This window comes from Caretta caretta, chromosome 5, assembly GCF_965140235.1.
Source record: "Caretta caretta isolate rCarCar2 chromosome 5, rCarCar1.hap1, whole genome shotgun sequence".
NCBI lineage: Eukaryota > Metazoa > Chordata > Testudines > Cheloniidae > Caretta > Caretta caretta.
In genome coordinates, this window is record NC_134210.1 from 125475004 (window position 1) to 125500755 (window position 25752).

Genomic DNA, 25752 nt, shown 5'->3' on the forward strand with positions numbered 1-25752 from the left:
AAAGAGGATATTTTCAAAGCACAAAGGGCAGCTAGAAGTGGGGAATCTAACTCCCATTTGTGCCTTTGAGAGCCTCCCCGAAACCTACTAGTGCGTGGGCAATCTATAATATCACGGATTGTCGGCAACTGCAGTGAAGCCCGTGGGTCCTGTCCAGATTTTCTTTCTTTAACTGTATGCCAGTTGTCACTGATTCTTCTATAAAATCCTTCAATTATGAGCCTCTCTCTTAGTACAGTCTTCTCCCATCCCCCTCCTCTTTCTTTACTGCAACATCACATTGACAAGACCCTCCTCCCCCCGCACTGCTTCAGGAGTTGATTCGCACCAGAGTCAAAGGAACAGGAGAGAGCAGAGACATCTGGAAGGCTCAGCTGGCCTCAGCCCTTTTCGGTAGGCCTGCACAACCACTGTCCCCTGCCCTGCTCACCCTCAAGTGCAATTCCTGACTCTTATCACCCCAATGCGCAGGGCCAACCTATGGGCATAGAGAAGGTTAAGAGGAGGATTCTTTAGGAGACACCCCAAATATAAAGAGTTGGGTCCAGGGAAGGGAAGTGTTTAGGTCTCTCCTGCTGGAGAAGGGGAACATAACTGCTTGTTTCTCCCAAACTTAGTCTGGAAAGGAGCCTTAGGACTATCTTCACAAGATGAAGGGTTAGCCACTCTGCAGGGACCAAAGACCAGGTTCTGCTCCAAGTGGCATCACTCATTCTAACTCAGCCCACCCAGCTGAGCTGCTTCCTGCTCTGGTATTGGCTTGAGCCAGCCATCTGTGTCTGCTGTGAAGCGTGTGTCAAGACAGCACAACACTCAGGCAAAGTGCTCAGAGTGGAGTGATGGTGATGCCCAGGACTGCGACCCAGGAGAATTCCTTTCGGGGGGATGGGGGGAAGCTGGGGGCAGAGGATTTTTTACTGAATTCTTTTGCCTCCCACACTCCTAGTTTTGAAAGCAAAATGGGAATTCCTTTAGTTTTTGCAGTGATCTGAAGGCAGACATTTATTCCATATTCTCCCTTTCCCCCCAATATCCTCTTTTCCATTAGAGGAGTGCTGGATCAGAAGTTTTAATTGCCACCATAAAACTGGTATAATCTCTGCAGACTTCCGCTCTTCAGAATAAATTAATGCCAGTCTCTTAGGCAGCTACTCCAGACAGGTCCCCTATCCATTCCCTGAGTGAGGAAAGGGAGAGGAGCAGGAATCCTTCCTTCATGTGAAGTGTCTGGTTTAAGAACGTCTGGTGATGCTTGGCCAGCGACCAGTTCTCTGGACTCCGTGGTAGCCTGTTGCATCAGTACAGTACCAAACTCAGTTTGTCCCTAGACTCGCTTGTACTTTATTGTCTGGAGCCATGCAAGATAATAAACTAATGCTTCCCCTGGATACCCCACATCAGGGATAGGATGATGCAGTAATTCCACTGACAATGTCATGCAACCAACACTGAGTACATTTATCTACACTGCAAATAAAAACACAACAAAACCAAAACCATGGCAGCAAATCTCAGAGCCCAGGTCAAGAGACTCAGACTCACTCCATGGGGCTAAAAATAGCAGCACAGATGTTCCCGCCTGGGCTGGTGCCCAGGCTCTGAAACCCGGTGAGAGAGTAGGTCTCAGAGCTGGAGCAGAACATCTACTCTGCTATTTTTAGCTGCATAACACATGCCCAAGTCAATTGGGCTCAGACTTGTCACCACTGCGGGTTTTGGTTTTTTTCCCCCCCTTGCAGCGTAGACCTACCCTGTAAAGACCCAGGGTCAATCTACACTTTGGTTTCCATTCCCAAACTCAAGTCTAGTTTATTGAAAAGCCCAGCCTCTGCAAAACTCATTCTTTACCAGATCAGAGGAGCAGCAACCCGGGTGTTGGATCAAAGCTTGTGTCTCCCACAATGTGGGTGATGGGATTAATTTTTGATTTACTGAAGGTGTTTTCAGATACCTGCTAATAGTTTAACATTTCATGTACATCTCCATAACCCATCCTGGAGCTGAGCTCTGTGTGTCCTTTTAAGCAATGAATTTTGTTCCAAAAACTCCTCTAGGATGGGCACAGTCAGGCATCAAGACTAAAATTGGGCCTTCTTTAAAACAGGTGTTGAAAAATGCAAAGAAATTGAGAAGTGTGTGGTGTATGCAGGAGCTACTCAAATCTAACCATTTGCCTTCCTCTGCTTTCCCCTACAGCAGGAATTAGTCAAAATACTGAGAGCCGCACGAATACTGATTGCATATAAACAAAAAAGATAAGCCATGTTTTCTCATTAGGCCTCCTTAGGAACACAGGACAACACCTTTGCCAAATGGACATAATATCAAACGGAAACAGAAAGAGGAGCAGTAAGGAGGATTCCATATATCAAGCAAAAGGAGATTTTGAAAACAAATGCAGTTTTGTCCATTCATGGGAGGGACATTATTTTGTTTAGCCCTGTTTACTTTTCAGTGTCTTGTGCCTTTTTTCCCCATATTTAGTCAAAAGCTTCGCACAAATCCAGGACAGACTGCCCACATACCTATTTTAAAGAACAAGTCAAAATAATTGTCTATCTACCCATGTCCATATGAATAAAGGCAGGGCAAGAAACAGCTGAATATGAGTGATGATCATTTTACAACAATCCGGAAAGAGGGCTATATCATTTTTCACTAGAGCCAGGGTTTGACTTCTGTAGGAATTACTGAGGAGAAAACGCTAATCCTCCTTTAGTCGCAAGGAAGCTGCCCTTTGAACAATCTGTACAAGGCGTGCTGGTGGTCACAGTACTTCGGCGGTCATGGTAACATTGACAACTGTGTTATAACAATTCCCATCTCGAGTTTAACAAGCTAGAGTGTGAGATGAACTCTTATGTCATGATTCTATACAGCATTCACAGAGGAAGAGACTTTGGTAGTCAAGAGACAGGTGCTGCTCAAGAATATTTTCAAGTGTCTCTTTCCTGTAAACACCATTAATGAGCTGCAGTCCATGACAACATACCAATGTGAATAAGGGTTTAGAAGGAAACGTCCAGCGAAGCAACGTATGACAAAAATGTCTTCAAATATGAACTTCCAGTGGGGTAACAACTACAGGGGGACTCTGCCCAGTTGAACAGCCCTGAATGTCACTTCTCCTTTATCCCTCAATTAAAGAAAAACCCATTATGTATAATTTCTTTAATTACTTGATCTCAGAAAAAATTACTATGTACTTATCAAATTAATGGAAAATCAGATCAATCTGTGTCACCGCTTTGGAATTCACCATTTTAATTAAGTCCACATCAAAGCCAGGATACAACTGACAAGAAGTTTCTCTCCGAGCACCACATTCTTCCTCCTTCAGGGATCCCTTTTGCTTTATTTACAAGGCCTAATGCAAAAAGCAGCCACATCCGAACGCACGCTCACAGCTTAGTAGGACACTTGAGTTTCTTGTTAAGAGGTGCCGACCAAGTGTCAGAGCATGCGGGTTCAAATCGCTGAAGAAGTTTTCCTGGAAAGCCTCAAGGCCATGTACCAGATGGGGTGGGTATAGGGTCACTTTCAGCTCTCTGGGTTTATCCATTTACTGTATTTTTAACTTTGTTCATGGCCCTGGAAGCAAACAGAAACTCCCCCTTCCTGCCCCCCTCACATTTGTGTGTCAGTACAAGGAATGCAACAAACCAACAGGCCAAACTCTCTTCAGGTCAGGGAGCTCTTGCACTTTGGGCTCCTGGCATATGAAGAGCTGAGGAACAGAGGGCTTTTTAATTTCCAAAAAAACATGGCTGGAAAATGAACCCAGACAAATTCCAATTAGAAATTAGACACACGTTTTCAACCAGGAGGGTGATTAACCTCTGAACAAACTACCAAACGGTGGTGGAGGGCCTCCATCTCTCGTCTTCAAATCAAGAGCAGTTGTCTCTCTGGAAGATCTCCTTTAGCCACACACACAAGTGAGCCCGATACAAGGGTAACAGGGTAAAATTCTACCGCCTGCATTCCACAGGAGGCCAGACTACAGGCGCACGCTGGTCCCTCCTAGCTTTAAAAACCCATGGCCCTTATATAGACTGCTTGGAACCAGGTGCACCGAGCTTGTCGAGCTGGGGTCCTTGAGGAAAGTTGACTTGTTTATAACTTTTCCACCCTGGGATTCTGAGGCTGTTGTCCAAATCCAGGCCCCTTGTGCGGTAAAGCAGCCACTGCAAAAAGTGAAACCTCCCCCAGGAGCGAGTGCTGAGATACCAGCTATAGCACGGTGGCTCTCCAACTTTTTTGGACCAGGACCCATTTGTAAACATCGACGGCCAGTCCCGACCCGGAAAATAGCTGAAGTGAAAACACACAAGTATTTTGGTCCCAAAATACTTATTAGCCACCACGCAGCACCATCACCCCCCTTGTGCCCGCAGGCGTGGCCCTGTCACGGACCCTGCCAGCGTTGTAGCCTCCCCATTTACTTCCTCACCCACCGCTTGGCGATCCGTGCAGCCTCCCCAGGAGCGTGGTACCAGCACGCAGTGGGGCACAGTCCCAGAGCGTCTGCCTTTGCCCCCTATCACCCCCGCGCTCTGCAGGGCACTGCGCCCGGCTGCCCAGCTCTGCCAACTTCCCGGGAAATGCCAAACGTGCATGCCCGGCCCCTGGCACTGAAGCGAGCCCCGTGGCACTACCAGCAGGGATGGCAGGGCCACAGGGTGTACAGCCAGCCCCGGCCCCACCACGAGCGCCCAGAATGCCGGGCGAAGCATGGACACATGCAGGGCTCTGTGAGGCCCAGCTGCTTTTGGAGCGCCAGGTGCATTGGCTGAAAAGCTGCCCCACAGGGACTCTCCCCTTCCCACCGCTCCTCTGGGACTCCATCCCCTGCGATTCTGGTATCCCCCACTGCTTTGCGTGGCAGGAATAATCCCCCTTCCTGCCCCCCAGTGCTCACCAGCTGTGCCGGGTCAGAAGGGGCTGCTACAGCCCAAGGCAGGGTGCTGAAAGTTGCCCAGTTTTCACCCAGGGACTGTGCTGGGGCTGGGTGGGAGACCCAGGCAGCTCCCTTCTGCTGGGCTGCACTTGCTTTCTTCTTCTACTCTCTCAACCTGCCTCCCCCTCCCAGAGCCGCCACATGTCCGCCAAGCAGCGCGGTGGGCCGCTTGCGAGGCAGCTGGGCGCCAGCAGAGGCTGCCACACGGGAGGCAGAAATAGGCAGGCGGGCCAATAGGCCCCATCACGTCCCTTCCCGAGGCAGCCAGCGGGGGGGGCTGGGACACGAGACCCTCACGCCCCAGAGCAGTCTTTCCCATAATGCTTCGCGCGTTGCATTAAATTGGTTAATCGGTGGCACCTACTTGTTGGAATAGCTTTATGGGTATGCAAAAGGTGTTAACACACAGGGAAGCACAAGTGGCATCTATTTAAACCCACTTTTTGGTTGCAACCCCGGGGCTGAAACGCTGCCCGAGCAGACTCGCTATACAGCCCAGACTGTCCTGCACATGGATGCAGTTAGGGTAATTAATGCCAGCTTCCTCCCTCCCGCTCAGTACGGGAATACTGGAGCGAGCTACTTTGTTTTGACCACCCAGATGGTCTGCAGGGAGAACTCCCTCAAACCTAGCCAATGACAGTAAGGAGAAGGACTCTGACACAATCTCTACTTGACCCTTCCACAGCTCTCGTGAGGGAATTGTCTGTCTGGCAGAAGGTGGTTGTCCTCTTGTGGAAGACAGGCTATGATTTTAATAATGGGAAAGCGTTCCCATCCATCCTCGGCCTATGGGGGTTCCTGTTCACTTGGGGAGCTTGGCAGAGAATCTATTGGTGTGGAGGGTTGGCATGCCGAATCTCAGAAAACACCATTTGCAAGGGGTCAAAACAAGAGTTACTCTGCAAACCTGAAGTTTAAACATTCCGTACGGCATTGTTTACAAGGCTTTTTTGTCATCTGTCTGCACATCCGAACTTCATGGGTTTCTTACTTTAAAACCCAGCTTCAATTCAAGACCATTTCAGTGACTGCCTGACTGCTGTTGGCTCAAGTACAGCAGCACTTAATAATAATGTGGCTATTCGCAACATATTGGGCTATTTAGACAGGTGTACTACTCACTTCTATACAGAATATTTGTCAACATCAAGCAAGATTTGAATACAAGTATTTTTTTGTTTTTAATATTTTTGAGTAAAACTAACTCCGATCGTTTCCGTATTTAACGTGACAATCAACCAAGCTCTTGCTTTTTGTCCTTCAGAGAGCAACCGCATTAGAACAAAAGCCAACGACAATTCAACATCCATAATAGCTCAAGGCTATAAAACAGATTTGCCTCTTTCAAAGCCCTTCTTTTTAATAGCCATATTTTCTTAGATATTGTTTGTGGGTTAAACGTGGATATTTTTCCTTTATGACATGACCTATCTGACTGGCATAAAAGATTAATTCCGGTCAGGATCTTGCTGAGTCAGCACTTCCTGACAGCATTTCCAGACAGCACCTTTGTTTTCCAATCCCCTCCTCTCAAACCACCAGAGCAGAGGGATCACAACCATTTTCACAGCATGAACCACATCTAAAAGGGGATTGCAAGACAGTTTTTATTTTCTTTGGCATATCTACAGGGGGCCTGAAAGGGGCGGGTGACCGGGTGGTTTCTTGCTTTATTTCAGTTTGTTTTATCTGCTCTTGTTTTGTACGTTCCAGTTCTCAGGCACGTCAAGTGGGGTCTGCCCAGGTTTTGCTGGAAGACTCCTGGAACGAGCTCAGGAAGGTTGACTGAGATCCCCAATATATTAGCTGAAGTACTGAAGCTTTAATGGAGGCATTTTTCTCTGAAGTGTCGGACAGACGTTTGTTCTTGTAAACTAAAAAACAGTTACACATTCCGAGTAAAAACCCTCCCACCCTCTGAGAGTTCAATCCTTCAGGGGGCCATTTAGGGATCTGGGGCAAAAATTGGGGATTGGTCCTGCTTTGAGCAGGGAGTTGGACTAGATGACCTCCTGAGGTCCCTTCCAACCCTGATATTCTAAGATTCTATGAAATAAGGGGAAGGCGCAAGTCCCACCATCGCGGCTGCCATCCTCAGCATTTCCCAGGATTTACTGTAGCACCATTGGGCCTTCCCTGAAAGATGTCCAGATCAGACTTGGCCAGAGAGAGGGACCCAGCTGGCTCCGCCACCTCCACTGACTTCAGCTAACTCCCAACCACCACCTGGGATGTGAGACTTTGCCTACTCTGCCATCAACCCTGTGTGTCCTTTTCCTTCCTTCACCTTCTTTCTTTGCTGTCTCTCTTCTTTTGCCTAGTAAGAGTTTGGCTTAGCCAGCCAACACTTCTATTTCACAACCAGGCTGTAAGCCTGCGACCAGGAAGAGGCAGCTGAAAGCAATGCCCTAAACAGCCTGGCGCTGGTACAAAAGTTTGCCCGGTCTCAGAGCAGCTAATAAGAGCACTTGCTGAGCCTGTGTCTATCCAGCAATGAGACTGAAAGTCAAAGTCAACATCAGAGACCGAAGGTACATTTTCTCCCTTTGCTGTTCTTCGCTCTCCCCTCGTGTGTCTGTCTTTGTTGTGTCTGTTAGGAAACGGAAGTGGACGTCAACAGGTCCAGCCCATCTCTTTTTTCTGTATACCAAACCATGTTTAACACTGTGAGGTTGGACAGTTTCAGGGTCACGGTAACACCTTTGACCCTCTGGACCCGTATATTCCATTTCAATTCACAAGTCTCCTCCCGCCCCCCAAAAACAGCTACTTCAAGCAGCTTTTTTTGAGCCATCCTAGCCAGAGACAAGTGAAAGGCATGAGAGTGCATGGTGATCCTGTTTTGCTAGGTGGGAGATGCTCAGATAATATGGTGATGAGAGCTCAAGATTGAAAACCCGAAGGCTGGCAGAAGTGAGGAGTAAGCTGGACATTGAGGCAGACGGTCTGACTAAGACACTGCTGCTGCTTCCCATTTCCAGGAAGGGGACGTGAAATGTAGCCACCAACCTTTCAGAGTTGGTTTTTTTAAGTACAGTACAAAAAATGTTGGTTTTAGGCTATTCCATAGATCCAGAAGTTAAATGAACTGATGCTGTTTGACAGCTCAGCCAGTATCTCTAGGACAGCTCATTGGTTTAAAAAAAAAAAAACCAACCAGGGAGCAGCAGCTGTCAAATTACAGCTGATATAAAAAAAACACGAGGCATTTGCTTCAGATTTCACTCCCGACTCCCTGCCAGAGGCTTCCGGCGTTTGGATGCAAAACGAAAGGAAATATTAACCACTTTCACCGTCAGCTCAGCATGACAAAGATGGCTTAACAAGATCTTTTTACCTATATGCAGCATTTTTAGTTTGTTTTATCACAACAAACTAATATTTAGTGTGACTGTTTGATCCAATATATTGTTCAAAGTATCACTTTGATAAACCAATTCTAAGCAGCAGTTTAATTATTCTATACCCACAGCATACATATTTCATTCTGTTAAATGGTGGCAGACTTTTTAATTAACTAATCATATTTGATTTCGAGTCTCCTTGAAAGCCTTCTGTGCTCAGTTACCTAAAGGTGTGGCTTTTTCCAGATTTGTCTAGATCTATTTTAGAGAGAGAATTCAAATAATGCAATATTAATGAGAGAAAGAGCAATCATAAGATTACAATAGATAAATACAGGTAAGCCATATCATAGAATCATAGAATATCAGGGTTGGAATGAACCTCAGGAGGTCATCTAGTCCAACCCCCTGCTCAAAAGCAGGACCCATCCCCAATTAAATCATCCCAGCCAGGGCTTTGTCAAGCCTGACCTTAAAAACTTCTAAGGAAAAAGATTCCACCACCTCCCTAGGCAACGCATTCCAGTGTTTCACCACCCTCCTAGTGAAAAAGTTTTTCCTAATATCCAACCTAAACCTCCCCCACTGCAACTTGAGACCATTACTCCTTGTCCTGTCCTCTTCCACCACTGAGAATAGTCTAGAACCATCCTCTCTGGAACCACCTCTCAGGTAGTTGAAAGCAGCTATCAAATCCCCCCTCATTCTTCTCTTCCGCAGACTAAACAATCCCAGTTCCCTCAGCCTCTCCTCATAACTCATGTGTTCCAGACTCCTAATCATTTTTGTTGCCCTTCGCTGGACTCTTTCCAATTTATCCACATCCTTCTTGTAGTGTGGGGCCCAAAACTGGACACAGTACTCCAGATGAGGCCTCACCAATGTCGAATAGAGGGGGATGATCACGTCCCTCAATCTGGTCGCTATGCCCCTACTTATACATCCCAAAATGCCATTGGCCTTCTTGGCAACAAGGGCACACTGCTGACTCATATCCAGCTTCTCGTCCACTGTCACCCCTAGGTCCTTTTCCGCAGAACTGCTGCCGAGCCATTCCGTCCCTAGTCTGTAGCTGTGCATTGGGTTCTTCTGTCCTAAGTGCAGGACCCTGCACTTATCCTTATTGAACCTTATCAGATTTCTTTTGGCCCAATCCTCCAATTTGTCTACGTCCCTCTCTATCCTATCCCTGCCCTCCAGCGTGTCTACCACTCCTCCCAGTTTAGTATCATCCGCAAATTTGCTGAGAGTGCAATCCACACCATCCTCCAGATCATTTATGAAGATATTGAACAAAACCGGCCCCAGGACCGACCCCTGGGGCACTCCACTTGACACCGGCTGCCAACTAGACATGGAGCCATTGATCACTACCCCTTGAGCCCGACAATCTAGCCAACTTTCTACCCACCTTATAGTGCATTCATCCAGCCCGTACTTCTTTAACTTGCTGACAAGAATACTGTGGGAGACCGTGTCAAAAGCTTTGCTAAAGTCAAGATACAAAACATCCATTCTTCATCCACAGAACCAGTAATCTCATCATAGAAGGCGATTAGATTAGTCAGGCATGATCTTCCCTTGGTGAATCCATGCTGACTGTTCCTGATCACTTTCCTCTCATGTAAGTGCTTCAGGATTGATTCCTTGAGGACCTGCTCCATGATTTTTCCGGGGACTGAAGTGAAGCTGACTGGTCTATAGTTCCCAGGATGCTCCTTCTTCCCTTTTTTAAAGATTGGCACTACATTAGCCTTTTTCCAGTCATCCGGGACATATGTCCACATGGAGGTGGTTAAGAGGAATTGCCATTGGACAACTGGTAACCTGCTATAAAATATTTTAATCTTAACTTCAGTTGGATGGAGGAGGAAGAGAGTTGAATCTGGTTTCATGATAGGAGACATCATATTCGGTCATTTATGACCATGTTGGACTGGAATATATTTTGGAAAGAGGGATGTTTAAAAATTATAGAGCAGTACATGTTTATGCAACCAGCCAGCAGCAAAAAGTTAAAGTTGACCTAAAATGTTTGAGAGCAGTATTTTAGTTAATGCTTCACAGATCAGGATGTTACCAGATTTCCCTTTGTTGAAAGCCTTCGCCTAAAGGAGTAAAAAAGCAAGGGTGAGTAAGAAGAACACAAAACTAATCTGAGGGATGGGAGATGGATAGAAAAACAAATAGGGAGATAAAACAGCAGGAGTGATGGGGCAGAGTCAGGGAGGAAAGCTACATACCGAAAACTTTAAAGGCTTTTTAGCACCGCAGTACAGAGTAATTTTTCCTCTCCCCACCAGCTACCAGTACCTTGGGCTGCGAGCCTCAGATCCCATTAGAACTCACCAGTGGAGCAGGCTAGGGCTGGTTAGTTCTTGGAAAGGACACTGAGCACTTTGGGTGAAATACCATCTTTTTTGTTCTGAATCCGAACAGCATCCATCTGCACAGGTGTTTGTGCCATTATTTTAACCGACTGAATCATTACAGTCGCCTTACATTTTCCCAGAAATTTCAGCTGAACAGTATCATTCGTCACTTCCTGTCCCAAACTGCTATGCACGACTCAGCTGCTCCTGCCTTCATCACAGAAGTCCTTCCATTTCAGAGTGGCCAAATTCTGACCTCATTTACAACTGTGCAACCCTTAAAGAAAAAGGCCATTTGGCATCCTTGGAAGAGGCCTTTAAATACACACTCCATTATGCCCACGTGCACGGTTCGCATGACTGAAACTGCCTGAAATATTAATGTTAATTTAAAACAATACATTTCAAATGTTAACTTTTTAAAAAAACCTAAGTGTGAAAGAAGGTTGATCCAACAGACAATGCAGGAGATCTACCTTCCCATGCCAGAGTCTTAAATGGCTGACAGCGTCCCCTCAGATCAACAGAGATGGGAGTAATTTCTCACGATCTACAATGCTGACTACTTCTCTTAACAGTGAGAAGCTCTCAATACCAAGCACTCTTGAATGTATTGTGGTTTTGGAATATTCGAGATCTCCTTGCGCACAAGTTTATTTTTAAGGGCACCTCTCTCAGCGGGAGAGCTATGCACACCTACCAGTGAGATTTCTGTATGTGCCTGTAAGTACAATGTGGTTTTGGTACCTCTCACTGAGAAAGCTGAAGTTTACTCGTTTGCATAACACACGGTGGGGGGCATGAAGTGGGGAAGGAGACACAAACCACACCCCGGTTACCTGATTTTGCCTGGAATTCAGTGATAAAAGTAACATTCTTTCTTGTGCTTCTTCTGTGCGTTGCTTCTTCTTTCTGTGTGTTGCTCCAAGAAAGATATGAAGTAGAGCAGAAATGATTCGTTGCATTATCCACGTACTCCAGTTATTTGGAGTCACTCAAAGCTCATCTGTACTAGGGACCAGCTCCGATTCAGCTGCTGGGGTAGCTACCCAGTGCAAGCCCCAGGTGAAGACAAGGAAAGCTGCAATTTGCACATGGGAGGCTTTTTCTGGGTTCAGGTAGGACAAACTGTCTTCCTTGTCCATACTTGGGGCAGAGCTGCTACTGCCAGTGCCTGGCCACCGATGGCTGAATACCCAAGGTCTACAGTAGAATCAAAGATGACTCATGCATCTGGAAATTCAGTGAATAAGCTGAATGTCTAGAATAATGTTCTCTCCCCTGGATGGCATCCCATGTCAACCCAGAGATCTCTTCCCCAACTCTCAGCACCCTCAAGGGCATCACATTGGGCATCCCTTCAGATGCCACACAGTCAGCGGGCAGCTACATAGCAATGCAAGCTGCTCTCCCCTTCCCCTCTGGGTCATACTTTCAGCCTCTGCTAACTGAAAAACAAGAGACCAAGTTGAAGATCTACTCCAGAACCTTGGGGATTTCGAAAGGACAAGCAGATACGCCTTAGCTAATTCTAGAAACAAATCCATTTAATCAACTATCAGCTATATAGAAAAATCAAACCTAGAGCATGTTAGAACTCAAGGGCTACACATTGTTATAAGTATTGAAACCAACATTCCTCAGCTTCTGATTTTAGCATGTATGTTTCTTTCAACAGAGGTGTAAGAAAATCCCTCTCTCTCTGTCCCCAGTGTTTCTGTGGCCCGCTGCCTGAAAAGTGTCCTACTCGCTTCAGTTCCTGATAGGTCTGCAGCCTTCCCGACACATGGTCTCTGAATGAGGGGAGTGCTGTATTTGCTAAGGCAATTGCGACAGCTAGCAACCTACACACCTTGTGCTCCAACCTCATGTGGTCCCTTCCTCCTCTACTTCTTTCTTGATCTTGCTATAAATTCAGAGTTATTTTAACTTCTTTAAACAGAGGCATCAATTGAAGAAAGTGACTTTGGAGAACAAATTGTGGCTTGTGTCTAAAGAAAAAAATACATTGAGTGCTTTACAGAAGATGTGAAATTGTGGGAATTTGCACTACTGCAGCTCACATGGGAAGGTCACCTTAACATACTCCACTAAATGCTTTTTAGGCCACAATTTACCAAAGCACTTAAGAGCTAATAATCTTTAGCTCTTATCCAGGACTTTTTAATCAGCAGATTTGAAAGCACTTTACAAAGGAGGTGAGTATCATTATCCCCATTGTACAGACGGGGAAACTGAGGCACAGGGAGGGGAAGTCACTTGCTCAAGGTTCCCCAGTAGGTCAGTGGCAGAGACGGGGATAGACCCCAGGTCAGTTGAGTCTCACACCAGTGCCCTATCCATGAGGCCAGCCAGGGGCTTTAAAGGAACTGGTCACAAGTTTAAGCGTTTGTTCCATTGTACCAATTGCGTCCGTATGTCTGTTGCAGCTGATACATTGTTAGCATCTATACAATTTCTTCTCTTACTTGAAGATATTGTTCGATTCTTGGAAGTAGTCTGTACTCTTAGAAACACAGGTAAAGTGACCTTGGATGGGCGCTGGCCAGTTTTTTAATCCCCCAAGACGCAAGCATCAGAACAGGAAACTAAGCAGCTATTTCGTCTCTGCCTCTGAAGATTTTCAAGATCCACAGCTACAGTGCATTACACTCCTCCTGCTGTAGAGCTGGCAGATAAATCTGACTTCCCAGTGCCTAGCACGGAAGCATCAAAGGGCCAGATTCTGTTCTACTACAAGGGTCTGTACAACAAGTGACTGTAGTACGACCTCACACGGCCACCAGCAAGGTCCCTGTTATATGAAATAAACGGAAAGAGGGGGCACAACAAAAGGATTGTTACACTATTGTTTAGGAGAAGCCAAATGGAAAGTGCAATTCTTTTTTTCAGTGTAAATAAAAATCAAATCAGCTGTCACAGACCTGAACAGATACCAAATTAAAGAAATGTTACTTAAAGTAAGGTACAAAAATAAAGAACCAGTAAACTCACAGCACTATGCTTGACCAGCCAACACTCTACAATAAGTAGGGTTTGGTTTTTTTATTAATTTATTTTAATATTTTGTTTTGCACTATTATTTCAATGAAAAGTGATTTAGTGTTAAAGGTTTTTAAATCTGCCTCATGTAAGACTCTCCCAGTCATCAAAGGTTATTTTAACTACATGCATATTGAGCTGTACAATATTACACAGTGATTCAAGAATACATATATTTCCTCCTCCTTTTCAAGATGTTGTACGAACATTGGGCCAGATGCTGCAGACACCAACAGTCTACTAACTCTGCTCACAGGAGTTGAGTTATCTGCATGTGTATTTGCAGGACTGGCCCTATTAAGGCCCCAATCTGCACATGCTGGGTGGCATTTTTCAAAGTTCTGGATACCCTGTTCCTATTCATAGAATCATAGAATATCAGGATTGGAAGGGACCTCAGGAGGTCATCTAGTCCAACCCCCTGCTCAAAGCAGGACCAATCCCCAATTAAATCATCCCAACCAGGGCTTTGTCAAGCCTGACCTTAAAAACTTCTAAGGAAGGAGATTCCACCACCTCCCTAGGTAATGCATTCCAGTGTTTCACCACCCTCCTAGTGAAAAAGTTTTTCCTAATATCCAACCTAAACCTCCCCCACTGCAACTTGAGACCATTACTCCTTGTCCTGTCCTCTTCTACCACTGAGAATAGTTTAGAACCATCCTCTCTGGAACCACCTCTCAGGTAGTTGAAAGCAGCTATCAAATCCCCCCTCATTCTTCTCTTCCGCAGACTAAACAATCCCAGTTCCCTCAGCCTCTCCTCATAAGTCATGTGTTCCAGACCCCTAATCATTTTTGTTGCCCTTCGCTGGACTCTTTCCAATTTATCCACATCCTTCTTGTAGTGTGGGGCCCAAAACTGGACACAGAACTCCAGATGAGGCCTCACCAATGTCGAATAGAGGGGAACGATCACGTCCCTCGATCTGCTCGCTATGCCCCTACTTATACATCCCAAAATGCCATTGACCTTCTTGGCAACAAGGGCACACTGCTGACTCATATCCAGCTTCTCGTCCATTGTCACCCCTAGGTCCTTTTCCGCAGAACTGCTGCCGAGCCATTTGGTCCCTAGTCTGTAGCGGTGCATTGGGTTCTTCCGTCCTAAGTGCAGGACCTTGCACTTATCCTTATTGAACCTCATCAGATTTCTTTTGGCCCAATCCTCCAATTTGTCTAGGTCCCTCTCTATCCTATCCCTGCCCTCCAGTGTATCTACCACTCCTCCCAGTTTAGTATCATCCGCAAATTTGCTGAGAGTGCAATCCACACCATCCTCCAGATCATTAATGAAGATATTGAACAAAACCGGCCCCAGGACCGACCCCTGGGGCACTCCACTTGACACTGGCTGGCAACTAGACATGGAGCCATTGATCACTACCCGTTGAGCCTGACAATCTAGCCAACTTTCTACCCACCTTATAGTGCATTCATCCAGCCCATACTTCTTTAACTTGTTGACAAGAATATTGTGGGAGACCGTGTCAAAAGCTTTGCTAAAGTCAAGAAACAATACATCCACTGCTTTCCCTTCATCCACAGAACCAGTAATCTCATCATCATTTGAATGAGAACAGTTTCCAGATCCCTTAGGCGGCTTTGAAAAATCTCAGCAATTACAGAGATCCTCAATTTAAAGCGCAGTCACACTGAGGTCAACAAGACTGCTCAGATGCTTAAAGTGCTTACAAGAATCATTGTGCTTTGTTATTTAAGTTTGGTTTGACTGCTGAATCAGGGCCTAAAGGGCAAGGAAAAAAAGTTTTGAACCAAGTGATACGTGAGACACAAAGGACCACTGGTGGTTCACTACTCTGCCTCATCAACTTTTGTCAGGCCTGGCACACTCACTACACCTAGCGCTGTCAATCTGTATCTGTATGGTGTCATGCAAGATATTATACTATCTGGTAATATGCTGGTTCTGAAAATCATCATGTAGTATACGTGCAAGGTGTACAGGAAGAATTACTAATGTGTGCTACAATTATGTTCTTAAAATGGGGTTTGGCAATGCATGAGCCAGTCTGCCCTAGACAAAGGAATGTGTATTTACTTGTCTGACCAGCCTGATCATCAGGCAGAGACAATGAAGATACATTTACATGCAAGGTAAACAAAGCCATCAGGAGAGCAAGTGAGGAAAGATGATCAATCCACGGAGAGATGGAGACTGTGCCCCAGGAAGCCTTCCTGCCTCTTGAAGCAGGGTCAATGCACTTTTTGGGAAGATACAAGGAGAGAGGAAAAAGCCATTTTGGCATCTTTCACCTGAAAAGGACAAAGGAACGGAGCACTTTGAGATCAGTGAAGGGTCCTGGTCAGCCAGGCTGGAAAAGAAACGTGCTGAGAAACCCTTCTTTGAAGAAGAAACTCTCGTTTGTTAAATCATCATCAGGTTTTAGCTTTAGAAGCATATTTTTACTTTTGTTTGCTCCTTTCCATCTTTACTCCTTATCCTCGGTATCACTTACTCCTATGTACTTCTGTTTACTTTTACTATGAACCAGTTCAGTGCACTGATTGAAGGGAAGGAGGTGTTAACCCCAGTTAAGCTAACAGGCTGCCACGTATTGTCTCTTTAAAGGAGCAACAAGCTTCATAACGTCTTTAAGTGTTCAGTGATAGGGCTAAACACTGCAGGTAGACGGGGAACTTGTGCGTTGGGGTTCACGGTTACCTGCAAGGCAAGGATTGGACTGGGAGAGTCCTGAAGAGTTTGCTGGCCAGGCAGACAAGCTGGTGCGTCAAGGGATTATCACACACAGTTTAGCACAGTAAAACTCATTTGCTGCGGCTGAGAGGGGTTACACAGTAACTCGCAATTCTGGGAACCCCAGCAGATTGTCACAACATCAAACTATGCGAAAATATTTTGTAAACTACAATTAGCTACCCAAAAGTGGGTTTATTTTAGGACCCTGGAACAAGTGTAATATGATCAAGGATCTGAGTGTATCTTCTCTCAAGTTTAATTTATGGCCTCATTTCAGCAAACTGACAAACATGTGTTTAAGTCCCACTGACTTCAGAGTTGAGTACACATAAAAGTGCTTTGCTAAATCGGGTTTATCAGGCCATGATTTAAAAAGCAGAGCAGGGCATATAGGAAAGCTTTCACTGGAGCAAGAGACTTAGTTTTTAAACAAACCTTAGCAAAAGTGAAAGTTAATTCCAAGCTTCTAGAGCAAGTAGACAAACTGCATTCTTAAAATAAAAACCATTTTTAACCTCTAGTGAGCTGTATGGATGGAATTATGAAAATAAAAAGATCAGCACTGAAACCATTTTATCTAAAATTAATAAACTGGCAAGTGTCAACCAAAGCAGCAGCAGTATCTGAAAGCATTAGAAGAGAAAGTTCCTGACCTGTAACTGAAGCTTCTTCATCGGTGTGGCCCTTCTCTGTATCCCACGGGGGATTCTGCATACGCACCATGTGCTCAAAGCAGAAAAATTTGAAAGTAGCGTCTGTTGATCTGCACCCATGCCCTGACTGACTCATGCCTCCATCCAAGGGGATACAGGGCAGGGTGGACTGACCATCTTTCCAGTTCTTTCTCCACTGCGAATCAGAGATGCTCCAAAGGCGAAAGAGTGCGGGTAGCAGAATACAGAGAGGGACCACGCTGCTCAGAGAGCCTCCAGTTACAGGTCAATAACCTCGTTTTCTTCTCCAAGAGATGGTCCCTATTGTATTCCTGTGGGTGACTAACAAGTAGCACCGAAGTAAGAGGCGGGTGCGAGGATTTAAGAGTCGAGCGGAGGCACCAACAGAGGAGTCCTGTACCTAAGCTTCCTGCCTCACAAAAGTGTGAGGAACTCCACATGGACTCTTTACAGATACCCAGGAGGGGCAGCTCCTGAAGTGATGCTGTATTTCTCACGCTCTTGTGGAATGAGCTCTCACTCCATAGGAGGGCGGCAGGGTTGGGTTCAATAGTTGATAGAGTAGAATGCACCCAGAGACCCATTTGGAGATTCTCTGAGTGAAGATGGCATGCCCCCTAATTCTTTCTGCTATAGCAACCAGTGGTCTCAGGGATTTCTTGACCGATTTTGTTCTTTGCAGGTAAAGGGACAAGGCCTGTCAAACATAAAGGAAGAGGAGTCTTCTTTCTCCTGCAGAAGTGTGAGGTTTTGGGAAGAACACAGGTAAGTGAATCGATTGGTTATGGTGAAATTCTGAAACTACTCTGGAGGTGAATTTGAGGTGTAGACACAAAGAAATCATATCCTCATGGAATATAGAATAAGAAGAATCTGCCATAATCGTTCCATGCTCGCCAGCCCATCTAGCTGAAGTGATGGCTCTGAGAAAAGTTACCTTCATGCGGGGGGGGGGGGGGGAGAGAGGGGGAAGAGAAGAGACATGGAGCAAGAAACTAAAGGTTCAAAGGGGGGGCATTGTGAGCACTGAGAAAACAAGGTTCAGGCCCCACTGGGGAGTATCGGGAAGGCTTTCCAGAATCGGATTCTCAGTGGATGCATGAAAACCGAGTAGCCCTGAGAAGGTGGATGGTATGCACTGATTACCAGCAAGTGGACTAGCAAGGAGCTGATGGACAGGCTTGGATGTCTTCAGAGAGAGGATACAGTCCAATATGAAAGGAATATCTGCAGTTTCTGGGATAATGCTCCTTTGCTGTGCCTAAGAAGAAAAGCACTTCTATTTAGCTACTATTAGAAAGGATGTCTCGCATGGCCCTGGAGCATGAATGCTCTAAGGACGATGCCAATCCAAATACCAAACCCTAAGGTGAAACAGATGTCTATTGGGGTGCTTGATCTTACCATTTCACTGGGTCAGGAGATCAGGAAACGTTGGGAGGATGATTGGTAGTCAGGGATATCATGCATAGGAGGTTGGGAAACCAAAACTGTCTAGGCCAGCAGAGGGTGATCAGGAGGATCGATGCCCCGTCCTGCTGGATTTTGCATAGAACTTGTGGCAGAAGTGGAGGGAAGGCATAGTTGAACTGGTCTGACCAAGGAAAAAGCAAGGTGTCACCCCAGAAATGTGACCTAAAGCTCCTCTAGAGTAACGTGGGATGCATTTCCTGTTCATTTGAGAGGTGAACAGTTCCCTGATTGAGGTTCCCCAGAGACTGAAGATATAGCGCAGTACTAAGTTGTGGAGCTCCCATGTGTGGTTGACTGTGAAATGTCTGCTGAGGAAGTCTGCAAGCACATTTTGCTTCCCCGGAAGTTAGGCTGCCAAATAGGCTGTTTTGATTGCTGACACACCAGTTCCACAGGCTGACTGTTTCTGCACACAGGGAGGCAGATCTTGCTCCTCCCTGATCATTGATGAAGAAGACAGTTGTAACGTCATCCGACATTATAAGGACCTGGTGAGAAAGGCCTCGCATGTCTTCCGGACTGCTAGCAACTCCAGGATATCGATGTGCATCCTGGACTCTCAAGACATCCAGGTACCTTGTGCTGTGCGGCTGTTCACGTGGGTTCCACAACCGAATAGGTATGCTTCTGTAATAATGGTCCCATCCGGTGAGGAAGGGGATCCTATGCATACCTGACGAGGTTTTGCCTACCATAGCAGGGAAGACACTACCTTGGCGGGAACTCTTACCAGGAGGTTCACGGGACAGTGGTTTGGAGAATAGAGTGATTGCAGCCACTTTTGAAGGCAACCAAGGTGGAGTCTTGGGAGCTGGGTGATGTAGATGTACGAAGCCCTATGACCTATGAGAGACAGCCATGTCCTGCCCTGCACTGGAGATTGTCTGTGATCAAACTATGATATTGTTCATGGCCTACATCTGCCCTTGGGTAAATATGCTCTTGTGGGGATAACATTCAAGGTGGCTTCAATGAGTCCAGAGATTGCATGGGGGTGAGAACAGATTATTTTTCAGCATTTATGCCAACTCCCAGTGAGGAGAGGAGGTGCAGCATCACAGAAGTTAACACATAGGCTCCTGGCAGGACTTGGCGACAAGAAGCCAGTCACTGAGATAGGGGAAGACAATGAGGCTGCGACATCTGATGTGAGCGCGACTACCAGGAGTACGTTGGTAAAGACCTTGGGGGCAGTCACTATGCCAGAAGGGATCACCCTGTACTGAAAATGGTCGGAGCCCACCGTGAATCTGAGGAAGCATCTGTGACTGGGATGAATGTCTAGGTAAAAGTAGGCCCCCTTCATATCAAGGGCCATAAACCATGTGCCCTTTTCTAAAGATGGGATTATGGATGTCCATGAGAAATCTGAGCTTGCGATGGAAGCAGTTGAGATGGTGGAGGTCGAAGATTGGTCTTCCAGCACTCTTCTTTTTGGGTACCAGAAAGTTGAATAAAACCTGCTCCCCTGGTATTGAGGGGGGGGCGTGTTCTATCACTCCTTACTCCAATAGGGAGTCCACCTCTTGTCTGAGAACACACTCATTTTTTGGAAGAAATAGGGATGCAATCTCTGTCATGCGGACAGGTGGATGACATTCAGTACCCACTTGTCCATTGTTATTGCACTCCAGGTGTGGAAGGAGTGCTCAGTGACCCCCAAACAGTGTGTGGGAGTTAGGAGAGGTTGGGCTAATTAATTTTTCATGAGCGCTTGAGAGCCGCAAATAACATCAAGCCAGGGACTGAGATGCAGAGCCCGTTGCAGAGGGTGTGAGGAAGAGGGTCTTTGAATCCTCTGCTTCTTGCAGGGTGCTTCATAGGGCCTCTGGCGGAAAAGCTGCTGAGCCATTCGTCTAGGTCTAAACAATGGGCAGCTCAACATTCTCTTAGGCGCAGGCGTGTATATCCCCAGTGAGCAGAGGGTAGCCATAGAATCCTCCAGGGTAGGGAGGGACTCGTCTGTCTTTTTGTTGAAGAGCTGCGATTCATGCAAGGGGAGGTCCTCAATGATATACTGGACCTCACTAGGGATCCCTGACGCATGGAGCCAGGACTCCCCCGCACACGATGACTGCAGTAGCCATAGCTCTAGAGAAGGTATCAGTGGCATCCACCACAGATTGGAGAGGGATCTTGGCCATCAGTCTGCCTTCATCTACCAGAGCTTGGAAACGAGCTCTGCCCTGTTGTGGAAGGCTGTCAGTAAACTCCACAAACCTGGCATAATTCAGGAAGTCTTATTTAACCAGGAGTGTCTGATAACTAGGTATCCTGAACTGGAGACTATATGATGAAAAGATCTTTCTCCCCACAGGTCCAGGCATTTGCCCTCTTTATTGACAGAAGCAGACCGGGGATGTTGCTATCTAGCCCTTTAAGATGCAGCCTCAACCACCAGCGAGTTGGGAGTGAGGTGTTCCCCTGCTTGGGTCCGATGAGGCCTCATGGACGTCTCCATGAGGAATTTGCACAAAATTCCCGCCCTTCTCGGTGTGGCTGGGGAATGATTGGCAGATACCACACCTCGCCTTGCTGTGGGCTTCCCCAAGGCAGTACAGCCAGTGCTGAGGGTTCTGCTGACTGAGAAGCATGGTGGGCAGGAAGCGCAGGTTTTGAAGCCCAGAGTCCTGAGCACAGTCCGGTACCTAAACAGGGTTTCCCCCGAAAAGACTAAATCTAAACACTAAGATCTATAAAGCACTAAATTGTAAAAACTGCTAGAACTATTTACAAAGCGAAATCTAATTCCTATTTTGTAGGCCGAAGCTGAAGCTATACACCACCGGACCAGGGGGATGAGGTGGATGAGGCTTTCTTCCGGCAGCTCGCGGAAGCTACTAGATCGCATGCCCTGGTTCTCATGGGTGACTCTAATTTTCCTGATATCTGCTGGGAGAGCAATACAGCGGTGCATAGACAATCCAGGAAGTTTTTGGAAAGCGTAGGGGACAACTTCCTGATGCAAGTGCTAGAGGAGCCAACTTGGGGGGGGGGGGGGAGCTTTTCTTGACCTGCTGCTCACAAACTGGGAAGAATTAGTAGGGGAAGTGGATGGGAATCTGGGAGGCAGTGACCATGAGTTGGTTGAGTTCAGGATCCTGACACAGGGAAGAAAGGTAACAGGGAAGAAAGGTAAGCAGCAAGATACGGACCCTGGACTTCAGGAAAGCAGACTTCGACTCCCTCAGGGAACGGATGGGTAGGATCCCCTGGGGGACTAACATGAAGGGGAAAGGAGTCCAGGAGAGCTGGCTGTATTTCAAGGAATCCCTGTTGAGGTTACAGAGACAAACCATCCCGATGTGTCGAAACAATAGTAAATATGGCAGGCGACCAGCTTGGCTTAACGGTGAAATCCTAGCGGATCTTAAACATAAAAAAGAAGCTTACAAGAAGTGGAAGGTTGGACATATGACCAGGGAAGAGTATAAAAATATTGCTCGGGCATGTAGGAATGAAATCAGGAGGGCCAAATCGCACCTGGAGCTGCAGCTAGCGAGAGATGTCAAGAGTAACAAGAAAGGTTTCTTCAGGTATGTTGGCAACAAGAAGAAAGCCAAGGAAAGTGTGGGCCCCTTACTGAATGAGGGAGGCAACCTAGTGACAGAGGATGTGGAAAAAGCTAATGTACTCAATGCTTTTTTTGCCTTGGTCTTCACGAACAAGGTCAGCTCCCAGACTGCTGCGCTGGGCATCACAACATGGGGAATAGATGGCCAGCCCTCTGTGGAGAAAGAGGTGGTTAGGGACTATTTAGAAAAGCTGGACGTGCACAAGTCCATGGGGCTGGATGAGTTGCATCCGAGAGTGCTAAAGGAACTGGCGGCTGTGATTGCAGAGCCATTGGCCATTATCTTTGAAAACTCGTGGCGAACGGGGGAAGTCCCGGATGACTGGAAAAAGGCTAATGTAGTGCCAATCTTTAAAAAAGGGAAGAAGGAAGATCCTGGGAACTACAGGCCAGTCAGCCTCACCTCAGTCCCCGGAAAAATCATGGAGCAGGTCCTCAAAGAATCAATCCTGAAGCACTTACATGAGAGGAAAGTGATCAGGAACAGTCAGCATGGATTCACCAAGGGAAGGTCATGCCTGACTAATCTAATCGCCTTCTATAATGAGATTACTGGTTCTGTGGATGAAGGGAAAGCAGTGGATGTATTGTTTCTTGACTTTAGCAAAGCTTTTGACACGGTCTCCCACAGTATTCTTGTCAGCAAGTTAAATAAGTATGGGCTGGATGAATGCATTATAAGGTGGGTAGAAAGTTGGTTAGATTGTCGGGCTCAACGGGTAGTGATCAATGGCTCCATGTCTAGTTGGCAGCCGGTGTCAAGTGGAGTGCCCCAGGGGTCGGTCCTGGGGCCAGTTTTGTTCAATATATCTTCATAAATGATCTGGAGGATGGTGTGGATTGCACTCTCAGCAAATTTGCGAATGATACTAAATTGGGAGGAGTGGTAGATACGCTGGAGGGCAGGGATAGGATACAGAGGGACCTGGACAAATTGGAGGATTGGGCCAAAAGAAATCTGATGAGGTTCAATAAGGATAAGTGCAGGGTCCTGCACTTAGGACGGAAGAACCCAATGCACCGCTACAGACTAGGGACGGAATGGCTTGGCAGCAGTTCTGTGGAAAAGGACCTAGGGGTGACAGTGGACGAGAAGCTGGATATGAGTCAGCAGTGTGCCCTTGTTGCCAAGAAGGCCAATGGCATTTTGGGATGTATAAGTAGGGGCATAGCGACCAGATCAAGGGACGTGATCGTTCCCCTCTATTCGACATTGGTGAGGCCTCATCTGGAGTTCTGTGTCCAGTTGCAGTGGGGGAGGTTTAGGTTGGATATTAGGAAAAACTTTTTCACTAGGAGGGTGGTGAAACACTGGAATGCGTTGCCTAGGGAGGTGGTGGAATCTCCTTCCTTAGAAGTTTTTAAGGTCAGGCTTGACAAAGCCCTGGCTGGGATGATTTAATTGGGGATTGGTCCTGCTTTTGAGCAGGGGGTTGGACTAGATGACCTCCTGAGGTCCCTTCCAACCCTGATATTCTATGATTCTATGACCTGGACCCTGTGGCGGTGAGAAGGAACTGGAGACACCATCAGTCTGCCCTACACTTTCCCCCCCCTCATACAGAGGCACGAGGAGAGCCCAGACACATGTGTGGATCAACAGACACTAGTTTCAATTTCTCTGGCTCCAGGCGCGTGATGAGCATGCATAACCCACAGTGGAATACAGTAGGAATCACCACCTGAAGAAGAAAAGCACAGTATAATCGTATAGAAAAAACAGTGCAAATTGCTGACTGAAACACTCAACCTTCTACAAAAATTATAAAGCGTTTCTCATCATCTGTGTTTTGAGTGACACTTGCCACAACTAAGCATCTGTAAAGTGCTGTCTGATATGCTCTATTTTGTTGATACGAGTATGAAGAGTATGCTCACCCCTCATTTTGACCCTGCCTACACGGGAAAGTTATAGGGTTAGAACTCATGTTAACTCACATGATGTTAAGCACTCAGCATGGACAAAGGCACCATTTTGTCAGCTGCCTGTAATTTCACATCAGACACAAGGTCTTTGTAGCTATAGTTAAAGAGAAGGCCAGGGTTTCTTTCGATACAGCCCTAGAATCCTTTCAGTCATGTCTTACCTTGCATGCATACAAGGTAATAAAAAGGAAGGGATCCTGTTTTGTTAGACTTCCCTTTCTATTTCACAACAGCGGGGGAATAGTGTGGTAAGGCCTGATTTCTCCAGCACACTTTTTTCCCCTTTTTCAAACCATTTCCAAATGAAAGCTGTAGCCAGATTTCTAAAATGGAGCAAGGACCAACAAAAAAGCAGGGTCAGAAGGACTTTGTCCAATAGTTTTGAGCTGCTGTCTCTCCTCCGTCAATCCAAGTCCCCAAACATGTAACTGCTGAACGTGTGCATCAGAGCGGACATCTCCGCCGACATCTTTGAATGGCTTTCCAGATCTCACGTAGCCAGCGTGACTACTATACAGCCTATTTACATTGGCTATGTAATTGCTGTCCTATAGGCAATTCATGCTAGTCAGGAATATTAGATATCCAAATGTCACACGTCACCATTATCTCCCAGGGCTTGATCCTTCCCATTGATTTCTGTGGGCTCTGGATCTGGCCCTGAAATGCTCTTTAAATCTGGCCTCTATTCTAAAGGCTAGCATCTGAATTGATGAAGTTTGAAATGTGCCCCAAAATTTTGCTGCTTCTTCCCACAATAAAGGGTCAATCCTGCAGTCCTTACTCAGGACAGAGTCCCACTGGACTGATTAGCCCAAGTAAGGATTACAAGATTGGGCCAAAAATGTTTAAAATGTAGTGCCTGCTATCCAAACTTTAAGGGGCAACGTGGCTCTTCATTCTCCACCCCGGGCAGCTATTTCCCTCTTCTCAGAGAAGATTCAGCTAGCAAGCATACCTCAAACGGATCGACTTCCAGCCACAGATAGCTGCTAGTGTCTATAGATTACAGATTTGTTTTGCTAGGTCCACTATCCTCATTTCTGAATGTGTCTTCATGAAACAGACCTGGTCACAAACTACCACCAGTAAGGACTGAGACCTAATAAATAGGAAAGCAATTACACCCCATCATTTCTTCTTTACCAGCAGCAGCAGAGATGTGCCAGAAACCACCTGCCTAAAAGGATTAAGTATTTTGCAAGAACTGACTCACCGTGATCTGAAATGCCTACAGTCGCTGCACGGCATGAAGTTACATGCTCAAACAAAAAACGTCCTCTAGAGTTACAAGGGGAACTGGCGTCCAGGGGTTGGTTTCCAGCAGGTACAGGTCCATGGGAATGCTGCTTTCCCAGCACTTTCAAGCTAATCTTGCAGAGTGATGCGGCTAGTACTCCTCCATAGGGAGAGGGGACAACAGCAACACCAGTCCAAAACTACTGTAATCTCAGTTAGCTTCATGTTGCCGCCCCTGGTAGGTGGATGGCGGGGCATTTGGTGCTAGCGTGACATGCAAGCAGTCTGCTTCTGCAGATAATACAAGGGAGTGGGGAAGGGCGAAGGGAAGTACAGTCGAACCTTGGAGTTACGAACAACTCGGGAACGGGGCTGTTCATAACTCTGAACAAAAACCATTGCGGTTGTTCTTTAAAGGTTTACA

At 46.4% G+C, this 25752-nt stretch overlaps 1 protein-coding gene across 1 annotated transcript in view; it reads right to left on the reverse strand.

Annotated features, from left to right (window-relative positions):
* SHB (SH2 domain containing adaptor protein B) overlaps positions 1–25752 on the reverse strand; it is a 146569-nt gene that overhangs the window by 70925 nt on the left and 49892 nt on the right. The gene's annotated exons all lie outside the window — the stretch shown is intronic.